The sequence below is a fragment of the Parasteatoda tepidariorum genome, chromosome 10 (assembly GCF_043381705.1).
Source record: "Parasteatoda tepidariorum isolate YZ-2023 chromosome 10, CAS_Ptep_4.0, whole genome shotgun sequence".
Classification (NCBI taxonomy): Eukaryota; Metazoa; Arthropoda; class Arachnida; order Araneae; family Theridiidae; genus Parasteatoda; species Parasteatoda tepidariorum.
This window is the reverse complement of record NC_092213.1, coordinates 44422643-44435588: the sequence shown is the minus strand read 5'-3', so window position 1 is coordinate 44435588 and position 12946 is coordinate 44422643. Positions and strand designations below refer to the sequence as shown.

Here is a 12946-nt window from a genome sequence, read left to right as displayed (position 1 = left end):
TAATTTAACTATTTCTTCTGCGAAATTTTTAACAGTGCATTATAAATTACTCATATATATATAGATATTCATATATATGTAGATTACTCATATATATATATAGATATTTATATAAGTAGACTTTTTTTCAAAAATAAATGCAATACAGTATAAATCGTAAATTAATTTGTGATTTTTATTATGGAATAAGTTAAATAATTAAATTGGAATATTAAGGAGAAATAGATTTTTTGTTAGAAAATATTCTCAGTAGTTTGTTTGAAAACAGTTCTATTCCGTTATTTTATGGTGCTAACCAACCTCCAATTTTAAAATATACTTGTGGAATTTTCAAAAATGCTGAATAATAAAAAAGCTTTTGGATATATGTTTCATTTTTACGTTTATCTGATTGCATGTTTGAAGAAAGCATTTTCTATTTAAATATAGCAACAAGATCAAAATGCTTTTAAAAGAAAAATGCTTTCAGAGTCTACAGACATCTTTACATTTTTTTATGCACTTCTGTCTTATTGATTGTTTTACAACGGAGCACTAAAACGCACTTTCATGCAGAAAAAAAGTACATTACACCTTAAAATGTATCTTGTTTCAAGATCATAACCTGCAATACTTTATACCTAGTTATGTGGAGACAAATATTTTATTTACTTTTTTGCGCGTTAAAATGTTCCCTGATTTTTATTTATATATATATATATATGTATATAAATATATAAAAGAAATCTCCTGTATATATATATATATACAGGAGATTTCTTTTTTGTTGCGATATAAAAGCACAAAAAACCTTTTTGCTTTTTATTTCTTTGAAGTAACTTAGCAAATGCAGCATAAAATCTCCCTTGCGTTTGGTGAATAAAATGTGTTTTATTGCTTTCATCTCCTACACCAGAAACATTTTTTTTGCATATTGTTCGCATCAAATATAGAAATAAATGGTATAACGCACGTTTTGATGACTTTTAACAGAATTTATAGGAAAAACGCAATATTTTATATTCAATATTTTAAAACGTATGTATATACTATGTTATATGTATGTTATAACTATGTTCCCATTTTAAACAAACTTCTAAAATATATTACACAGTAAATTTAAATTAACAGTTTTAGGCTATTTTTTTCTTATTTCTTAATGTAGTATCGAAATTAAGATGAAAATTTGTCGAACATATAAAATTTTTATAAGATAATGTGTTACCAAAAATGTATTTTTAGCACTTCTTTAGCATATAAGTATATTTGCAGTAATTTATATTAAATGTTTAATATTCCTGCAATTCCGCAGTTATAACTGATAAATTTTGCAATATTTCATATTTATTACTGTATATACGTATAATATTGTGCTAAGCATTAAACTTAGAATAAATAATTTCTAAGGATATTTCATATGTGCAATAAAAAAAAACAGGTTTATTAAATGTTACGTTAAATTTACTTTCCAAACTTCGCCTGAAATATACCAAAAAAAATTGTTTAAATTATATTTTAATTAAATAATTTCATTAAATTATGTAATCTGAATACATTTTTTTTAGTTGCTTATTAGCAAATTATTTACCGTCATTTTAAATTCTATATCGCAAAATACTTTTGCTCGAAAAACCTGAAGTTTACTTGAATGTCTTCTAATCATATACTGTGATAACAAATTATTATGAGCACCGGACAATTTTTTGCAAAATAAGCTAGTGTTTCACAGTGTTCCCGCTAGAAGACGAGATAGCTAAAAAAAAGGGAACGCAAGTCAAGTTAACCATCAATTGCACTGTGTTACGGACGGAAATATGAGCAAAAAGCATGATTGAACTGAGTTTGAAAGCAGGATGACTGTAGGCTCTCGAAGCGTCGAAACCAGTATCAACAAAACAGTTGCTATTCTGAAGTGTTCGACAGCAGCAGTTATTAATGTTTACGGACAGTGGACTTTCTTGCAGAAAACCGGGTCTCGACGCCAGGCTTGTGGTCGTCGCAGGCTACTGAATGCTCAAGGAGACTTGCCAGAGTTGTCTAGTCCAAAAGAAGAATAACTGTAAGTAAAATTACGACGAAGGGGAATCTTATAGAAACTGCTAACGGCTCTGAACGAACTATGTGCCGCACATTTCACCGTATGGACTATGGGAGACGACGACCTGTTTGAAAGCCTCTGCTATCAGCCTTGAACAAGAGCAGACGGCTACAGTTTGCAAAGGAGCATAAGGATTGGACAGTATATGATTGGAAAAGGGTTATGTGATCTGATGAACAGCGGTTTCAGTTACACGATGCAGACATCAGGCCTTGGATATGGCAAAAACAGCACTGAAGCATGGGCCCCAACTGCATTGCCACAACACTTCAAGCTGATGGAGGCAACGTTAAGGATCGGGGGATGTTTTCTTGCATTGCATTGAACCTTTGACTCCTGTAGAACAACGTCTGCATACCCAAGGGTATTAATGTGTTATAGCAACTCAGATACATCCTGTTATATTAATGATGTATCCTATTGGGGATGGATACTTTCAGCGAGTAATGCTCCTTCTCATACAGCTCGTATTGTCGTCAGATGGTTCGAAGAACATGATAACTTTATCTTGCTTTGTTGGCCCGCATAATCATTGGATCTCAATCCAATTGAGAAATTGTGGGATGAGATAGAACGGGGCATCAGACATTTGGATCCTTCCTATCTGACGGAACTGAAAAGTGTAGCTTATCGGATATGGAGTGAAATTCCACCTACCAACATTTCTTAGAATCTATGTCGAGGAGAATTCGAGCTGTATTACGGGCTAAAGGTGGTCCAACAGTGAATTGAGATGGTGGTCATAATAATTGGGCCACTCAGTGTATACTTAGGTAATAGACTACAGACTATTCTTTTATTTTTTACAGCTTACATAAAAAAACTAATAGCAAATTTTGGCCTTTTTTGACAACTTAGTTTCGATATTTGCTGTAAAATATCTAATAATATTACATCTTGTACGTAGTCAATTCAAGTTGGGTTTTTATCAGTACTTATAAAGTAATGAAATTGAAAAATAAATTGACAAAACTATGAGATTTTTAAAAAAGGGTTACTTTTGTTTTTTTTACCAGTTTCTTCCAAAATTTTAAATTTTTTTTTTTCACAATCATTGTTTTATTCATACCATATTTTAATAGATAATGCACGTATTAATACAAGTAAAAAAAATTCTAAAATAAAAATTTAAAAACTTTATTTCTGAAGGTATTTGTGTACCTTAAACTTCTTACGAATACTTTTGTGCTGTAATAAAACATAAAGAACTTTTTTAAATTTCGTGCCAAAATTACAACGTTTTTAATAAATTAGAAGACATATTCTCCAATCTTTCATCTAAAAGAAGGCAAAGAATTTTATTTTGATTCGAATAATATTTATTCTAAGTTATTTAAATAAACAACTTCTATATCACTGTTATTTATATTGGTGCTGCAAGTTTTTAATTGCAAACGCTTGTTACAGATTTTGAATAAAATCTACAGTGGTAAGGACCTTTTTCATGTATAGATTGCTGATCGTAATTTTTTTTAAAATTATGTAATGCAAAATAATCTTAATCACGCAAAATTCATTAATAGTTCAGTCAAATTAGAGTTTGAGGTAAGCATAAAAAGTTTGGTCGAATAGGAATTTATTTACAGAGCGGTCAGAAGTACAATATGGAAATCTCACAAAATCTTATTGTGGATTTTCATGTTAAGGAAAAGAGAAAGAAAAGGCCAAAATTTAAGTCTTTATACAGTGAGAGTTATTGTACCAAAAAATTAAATTTATAGAAGTTATAATGTATAGTTGTATAAGCAGTACAATTTTTCACTTTTATTTATTAACAGATCTGAAGCTAATATCTAGTCTAGTAAGGTATTGTATTTTTCTACTGAGATTAATAATACTAAACAGAAGTCACTTGGCTTTAGTGTTCAAATTTTGTAATTACTTTTTAACGCAAAATCCATATTTGCGGGAACATGCTACGGAACAAAAAATCTGATATATCATAATTTTTACTGTAATATTTACAGTAAAATCACTGAATCACTCGAATTTAATAAATATTACTGTAAAAATTAGGGTATGATATTTTACTTTAAAAATGGGCTTTACGGTTAAATTGGATTTCAAGGTGAAATGGTTTTTACGGTTGATGCACCAAAGTGCCCGTACTTTTAACCGTAGATTCAGTATTTTTATAGGCTAATTGAAATAAGAAAAAAGGGAATAAAATAGTATCGAAACGATTTTTTTTGTTGATAAGAAATTGTTAATTTTCATCAATAGCAGCCAGCAATCCTAAAATTTAATATATAATAAACTTTAATATCGTTTTATGCATGAATGAGAGAAAATAGAATATTTTAATACTTTCCTTAGTTTTATTTATTTTAATGTTATCTATTAAAGAAAATATAGTTTCAATATTTCGTATATACTTTGAAACAAATTATTGTTTAATCACTTCTAATGCTAGAAAAAACACGTGAGTATTTTAAAATTTCATATAAATGTTAATTGCAGTTTTGATAAAAAAAAATATTCAAGCATTCTTGTATTTGAAAAAAAGTCGAATGCGTTTACACATCTGTGTTTTTCGAAGTTGCATTAATTAATCTTTGGATATATTTTGTTAACAAACTCCTTATTCTTAAATGAATTCAATTCAAATATTTTTAATTAATTTTAAGATAAATTATAGAAAATATAGACACTAATTTCTCCAGGGAATTAAAATGAGAAAATTATATTTTATTACGAATGAAATGCAATTTTTTGAAGCTATACTTTTTTTTTGTTTAATTTAAGTTCCTTTCAATAAATTAATCTAAGCTTTAATATATTGAATTAATTTAGATTTTTTGCTTAAATCAAAGCAAAATTGTGCTTATTCATGTGAGACAGAAAAAAGACTTACTATAAGTTAATTACATATTTTATGCATCTATATTTATTACTGATACAATTCTGAACTATCAGAATTTTCTTTTGACAACAGTTAAATTGTCTCAGTGGACTGGGCTTTGTCATTGAATAGAAATTAATTTCGAATGCTTGTTGTAAGAATCTTTAGAAATATAAGCATTAAATTTAAGTCATTCTTTAGAAATTTACATAAATCACATAACCTTAGTTAAGACATATTATAAAACTAAAAATCTGGTGCTTAAGAAATCTATTGCGATTTATCAGAATATCTCATGAGATTTCTTAACGTTAATAAAACCTTAAAAAGTTTACGAAATTTTATTTATGCTTTGTTTTATAAAACTGGTTAATTAATCTTCTTATAAGCCGATTCAAATCAAAACATGTCAACAAAGTTATTATACACAGTTAGCAGATTACAAAATAAAATTTCAGCTGAGTTTAAAAGAAGGTTGTATGCTTTTTCTCGAGTTATTTTAATTTTCAGCTAAAGATTTTCAAATGATTTATTGTTTCCTCAATCACGCTCCAAAGAATTGTCTCATGAGCATGATCTAATTGGTGTTGATTCTAGAATAAGTTGCTTTATCATTTGACGGTACATTACATTTTCATGCGAACTGCAAAAAAATGATATATCTTTTTATGTAGTTCTACATTGTTTTAAGAAACCAAAATTAAGCTCCTCTATTCAATTTTTCAAATTCACTTGCATCCTTCTTTAAGATTTCGCAATTAATACTTTCACTATGTTTACTTTAAGCCCAACCGAGATCTCAGGTCATCTATGCATAAATATTTCTTTTCGAAAATAAATGAGATTCATATCAAAAGTTATTAAGTTTAACTGAAATATTTTGCATAGTATTTCTTTTAGCAGCAAAATATCACTGTTAATTAAAATTTTTTTAACTACGTGCCAGGAAAGTAAATAAAAGCTTTAATCAAGTGATTTTATGTAGCTCGATAAAATAAGCTAGGACATTTGGCTAAATATTAGGAAGATAGATTGAATTGTTCATAAATTTAAATTTAAATATTTTTTCTTAAAAAATATTAACAAGCACAAAAATATATGAGTTTAAAATACATGTATTTAATCTGTAGATTTTCTTGACAATATTTTTAACTTTTCATTAATTTCAATTATTAAATTTTGGCTATTTATTTACTTAAAAAAAATTTAGGGCACACAATATAAAAATTTTAATGAACATGTAAACTACAGTCCTGCAGTGGACTGATCGTAAAAACAGGGTTCCCTGAAGAATATCAAAGTCAAGCATTAATGACTGCGGCCAGTAAGCGGGTGGGGGACTACTTTTATCAGCCTGCGTAGAGACCGAGAGTGTGCGGTATCGGTCCTCGTTAAACTGTTCTGCAGTAAAATGCTCTACTTTACGCGCAGATAGTCGGTCTACCAAAGCAGGGGAGACATCTCCTCTGCAGAGGATCAAAATTGCGATGGCATATCTTCGGATCATCCTTAGGGATGTTTTCCAGACCATCCCCAATAACCTACTGTGTAGCTTTAGTGCGAAGTAAATAAAGTACCTACCTGCCTACAATGAGTTAACTACAATAAGAATTCTAAGGTGCGAAAGTGTCGGATCAATTAAAAGGAAATAAGTGAGATTATTCTTTTTAAATTTTACAAAAGAGCATTGAGGTCAGTTAAGTTTTTTTAAACATCAGTTATCTAATTTTTTAACAGGAGAGGAAATATAACTTTTAGATATTGTTCATGAATATATATATATATATATATACNCATGGGAATATATATATACAGGGTTATTCACAATTCCCTCCTCCTGTAAACGCCATTTTACTACAACTGGTTTCAGCGGTGCATGTTACTGCCATCTACCGGCAACTGCTTAAATTAAAACTTGAATATTTTCGGAATAATTTCATATGTTCTTTTTTGTCATATTCGTCTTCGTTTTTTTACTATAACGCTTCGAAACCCCGGAGGGAATTATGAATAACCCTGTGTATATAAATAAAAGGAAAAATCTGGCACCATAGAAATTAACCGAAGCATGAACTGAGAAGAAAAAAAAATCTTTTAAGGTTTGAAACTTATGGAGGATAATTACGGCTGTGTTTCTGATTTTTATAAAATTGCTTGAGATACGATAAGAATGAAGGAACCTCAAGGTACAAAAAAGTTAAGGTCAGTGTCTGGGCACTAGGAATTCTTTGAAAAAAATTGAAAATCTGAGCAGCATTTGAAAAAACAAACATGAAGTGGTCTTTAAAATCAAAGGGAAGTCGAAGTCGAGTATGATTATGTCTCTAATTTTGACTTTCATAAAATTCCTTAAACCATGGCAAGAGAAAGACTTTTAGATTTTTGTTTCAAAAATGAGAGAATTTTCTTTGAAAGTATTTTTACCCACAGCATGACATTTTCTACGAAAAAAAGAAAGGGTAGCAGATTCGCAATAAAAACACAAACATTATAATCCCGAGAAAATGATTTAAAGTGGCTTGCAGCTCATGCAATATGATTATCACTCTAGTTCAAACTTTAATAAAATTATTTGAGCCATGGCATAGAGGCAAGTTTTTAAGGCGTATTTTCCTTAAGGTGAGATATTAATCTTAAACCTTACACAGTCTTAATTTTGTCGCAATTATTTACAAATATTTTTCTGTAGATTGATAAAAGTAGACCCTTATGAGTTGATGATGTAACTCTCGTGAACGGTGCTAAAGGAAATTCAAGTTTTTATACCTACTTAAAAGCAATTGCAGCTTGAAGATAAAACTGTTTTTTTCGTCAATGTCTCTGAACTTTTTTTTAAAAAAACAAACATGCATTTTGCTTTTGTTACTAGATTCGACATCCTATGTTTGTTTGTTTATGTACATAAAGCTTAGATCGAGGAAAAGAAATCAAATCAGTATAAATATTGTATTTTTTTATTCATACAATTCTATGCAAATGAAAAAGAAAAAAGAAAGTTTTATTTTAGGTCATTTTACGGCAAACTCGGAAAATTTAAATAAATTTAATAAAGTATTTTTCCTCTGAAAAGAGAAACATAAACAAAATAAACCAATTCCTCAGTTTTCAAGCATGAAATATTTAAAAAATTTTCTTAGCTTCAGCCGAGTTCTAAAACAAAAACTGAAAACACGTTGAAAGCTAGAAACACGTTTCAGTTCGAGTTCAATCAAATAGTTCCGCATTTTCCGTTCGAAATTCTTATAAAATTCTCTATTTGAATAGTTTATGTTTCAAAGAGGTACTTCATCTCTTGAATCATGTTTCTTATTTCGTGCATTAGAATTTTGAAAGGATGTTTAGAAACGAATAAAAAGTAAATAAGTCGAATATTTTGTATCTTAACTAGTGAGAGAATATCAGATAGAAATTCCAGGAAATAGATACAATTTTACCAGAAAAATATAAATATTTTAAATATTTGTTCGATTGTAAAAGGGAAGTAAAAGGATGCGGAACGTGACCTACTTATGTGAGTGAATTTCATTTTTCATTATTACTTTTAAAAAAAGAAGATATTTTACATTTTTGCGTCTTACGCTACAAGAAAAGGAAGAAACTTTACTCGTCGGACTTTGGATTTTTTGTATTTAGTTCATTACACAATTTCTTGCATCACTTCCGAAAATATAAAAATGATTTTTAAAAAATTTTTGTATTTTTATGTTGTTAAGTGATTTTTTGCAAATTAATTATACGTATTGTAATTAAATACAAAATAATTATAAATTTTTTTCATTTTTATGTATATTTTCTAATTCTGGACTGTAGGTCTCACACGTACGCACAAAAGAAACCAAGTTTCAATGTTGAATTATTAATGATTTTCAATTACAAAAAACCAAGAACCTTCTTTGAGAAAAAACAGTATGGTCAAAATTAGCAGAATATGTTAAAACATACTGTGTTTCTGTCTCTATAAGAAAACCAAAAAGCTCGGTAACTTTTAACCGAAGCACTTTGGTAATGATTTCGGTAAAATAAAAAATAAGATTTTATAATACCTAAAAAATTTGGTAGTTTTATCATAATACCTTGGAGTATGGTATAAAAAAGTTATTCGGTTAAATTTCCTTTAAAGTTTTGCAATTTCTACTAAATGTGTGGTAGTTAGTAATGTAATTTTAAAAACAAGAATTTCCGGTAAACCGTTAATATTTAACGAAAAAATTATCAAATGAATGATTCAAATACTGTATATTTTGGCTTTATGGACCAGAATTATTGCTTTTCTTTACCAGGAATGTCATTACTATACAGTACAACAATTTTACCAGAACTTTTTCCGCCGTGTAGAATCTTAGCCGTGTTTTGTGAAACAAAATAAATATTACAAATTTAAAAAAATAATAATTTAGTAACTTCAGTTTTGAACGCGGACTATTTAAACTATTCTTGATAAATAATTAAAGAACAATGAAAAGTGTGATGATTGCCTTTAGTATGAAATTTTAGAATCTTTGTCAGGAGTTAAGTATCGAAAAGTGTGAATAATTGGTCGCAAAATAGTATTTAAGAGTGAAATCAAAATAACTTCGAAACTGATGAGTAATAAAGGCCTTAATTATTGTACATTTAAATAAAAACCTCGTAATATATTTAAACTTGAATTATTCAAAGATCAAAGAAGGTTCGAAAAGCACTTTTCAGGAAAAATAACTTTAGATAAATGTTTGTTTAAAATAAACTTTTCTAAAAACTAATTTTATTGACTGTTTCAGCAAGCAGAACATTTTGTTAGTGTTTGAAAGCAGAAAGTTTTTTATTAATAATTTTTTTTTTTACTCGAGATTCTGATTGTGCTAAACGTGATCTATGATGTTTGTTTCTTACTGGTTTTTCAAATTTGGGAACAGTTATTTTCAGTTGAAACTGTATAATTCATTTCAGAAGTTGTGTACAAGATTCGAAATAAAATTACAGAACTCTCGTCGCATTTTCTCTAAACCAAGACACTACATTTAAAGGCAAACCAGGTGATCACACTGTTCACACTTTGTTGATAACACTGACTGGCAAAATTTGATCTATGAAAAAGTGTTTGAAAAGTGAGGTTTGATCTTTACATTGTTTAGCGATCGAATTTCAAATATTTAAGCGATTTTTTTTTCCAGTCGCATAAGGCCTTTCACCAAATTTGGACTTGAATATTGAGAAAAATGTATATTTTTCATGCTTTGGGTTAAATGAGGAACTAAACCATTGCTAAAATGGCAATAGAACGGTAGTTTAAAATTTCCAATGCCTGAAAAAAAATGGCTCACAATAGAATTTTTTCAATGCTTCGCCTAAAATATGCTTACAAAAATCTATCAGAATCAGCTATTTATTTCTAAACAATCTTTTGGTAGCATGTTTGACAACTATCAGAGATTTTAACGTAATAAATTGCATATTTTATGAACAGCAACCGAAAAGTAGCATTCATTAAATTCCTTCTGACAACACCTGCAAATTTAAACACACCTACGGACCCAATAATTGGGAAAAGGAAGCGACGCTAGAATTCTTAAACTTTGTTTTAAGATAAAATCATTCAAGCAACGAATCTATATATTTTTTTTAATCTAAAAAGCAGGAAAAAAGACATGTAGAACTTGGAAAAATGCCAACCTCCCTGTACCTTTATTTAATCGCCTTGAAGCTATTTTTTCGCTAAAGTAAATGTGTCCCTAAGGGGTAAAGCATGCTCAACGGAGGAAATCATATTTAGTTCAGTCGCAACATCTGCTCGAAAAGCTTTAGTTTCATATATATTTTGGAAAAAAAAATGTTAAAAATTCTTCCCAACTACAGAGACTTTCTTCCCTCAAGGAAGAGCTAATTCGGGGTAAAGTTTTAAAAGAAATTCGAGAAGATCTTTTTTTTCTCGGTTTTTAAGACTGAAAATACTTTAAAATAATTTATTGCTGTTCAAAATCTAATTGAGTTTCATAGAACTTCAGATCACACGCTCATGGGAGAGAAGATTTTTTTCTCATTTTTTTAAAACTCTTTAATTTTTATGAACAGCAAGAATGAGGAGTAGGTTGTAACTTCCTACTCTTTCCATTTCTGGTATTTAAAATTTGATGTTGTAATAGCGTAAGGAAATTCTAATATTTATATAGTTAAATCTGTGTTCTGAAGAATATTTCAGCGCTTTATTCATTTTCCATGCACTGTAAGAAGAAATCTGTAAGAATAAGAGTATTCTATAGTTTCCTTTTTTTTGTCGTTGTTACTTTCCATGTCACTTATCCATGTTTCCATGTTTCCATGTTCACAAAATGTCACTTTTTGTCACACAAGATGTCATTTTTTGTCTCCATAATGTCATTATTTGTCACCTAAAATCTCATTCTTGGAGAACTTAATATATTGCATGATTCGTGTGTTTAATACCTAAATTTGAGATTTTATATCAAAAAGCAAATTTAAGAGTTTCTACTAACTGTTTCTAAATCACTCTTAACCCCTTCCGGCTCTTAAATTTGCAATCCAGCAGCTTTTAACGACTCGCTCTCTTTTTTGAAAATTTTTCTCTTTGTTGTAGTTGGTCGCAATTATATTGCAAGCTTTTATTTCTTTTGAAATTTGTTACCTAAATTACAAAAACGTCAATAATTTAGTTTTTTTCAATTATTATTATTTAAGGAAATGCCGAGAGGGTCGCTGGATTGAAAAATCACTTCCGGCTCAGCAAATTTTAATTGAAAAGTTTTGACCGGCAGCATATTGGCCACCATGATTGTAGATCATAAATATCTGATAAACAGATATGCTTGAACTTTGCGTTTAAATAAAGGTTGCTAAAATAATAATATAAATGTTGCTAAAACAGTGGATATTTCGGAGCGATTCTACATTTTTAATGGTTAGTAATATATTTGGAATAAGTGTGACCAGATTGAAAGCATTGAGCCGAAAAGGGTTAATAGATTTGTCGATTCAAAAGAAATCGTTGTCATTTAACACACTTGTTAAACATATCCTCAGAAGCCAAGAATAAAGAAGTTTCTGTTTATATGCATCGCCAAAAGAATTAGCAACGCTAAGCTATGCCAATTATTAAAATATTTTCAGAAAACTCAAAAAAATAAAAATTAAAATAAAATAATATAAAAACTGGATATCAAACATTCCCTTTCTACTAGTTTTTTAGAAAGAATTAAACGTTCTTTGAAAGTAATGCAATCATAGTTAATATAATTCAACAACAATTCATCAACAATTTAACAAACATTAAACGATCATTTCACAAATTGTTCTACTTTTTGAAACATAGAAAAAAAGATGTTTACTGATGTATTTCTTTCTCCAAAAAATAGATAGAAACGTAGTTGCCAGAAATCGCTACAAACTACTGCTTTTTTGTATTGCACTACTCGCTACACTACTTTTCTAAATAAAGTAGCAAACAATATTGCAAACTACAAAAAAGTAGCACACTACAGTAGTTTCACTACTTGTAGTGTGCTACAATGATTATAACAATGGTAAAATTACAGAGAATTTGTTGTAGATACGGACTTAATTTAATTTCGATAACACCGGAATTACTTTTACTTCTGACATATCAGCTCATCCTGATGTCTTTTGAATATTAATATTCAAATTGATAATTTGTAACTATATGAATGTAACAATTGTTACATTTATATAGGTGCAAATTGTCTAGTGTTTTATTTCAACTTTGCACACCCATTGCATTGCGTATTGATCTATCTTCTTCGATCACCGCTACTGCTACGGCTACTGCGATTTTTTTCTGTTCCTTTTTCCTTCAATTTTATAGTGGTATTTGTGGATTTTATTTTTATTTTTTTCGTTTCCATCTGTTTTCGTTTCTAACTTTTTTTTTGTTTTTATAATTCACGTTATTGTTCTAACAAGAAGAGCCAAGTTTTGGGTAATTGAAACATACCGACCTTTATCTTTCCGTTCAACTATGAATTGAAAAATACTTTTTTTCAAGTAATTAATATATACCTTTCAATAGAGAGGAT

At 28.9% G+C, this 12946-nt stretch overlaps 1 long non-coding RNA gene across 1 annotated transcript in view; it reads right to left on the bottom strand.

Annotated features, from left to right (window-relative positions):
- Positions 1-12946, bottom strand: part of LOC139426648 (uncharacterized) — a 177194-nt gene that overhangs the window by 64157 nt on the left and 100091 nt on the right. The window lies entirely within an intron of this gene.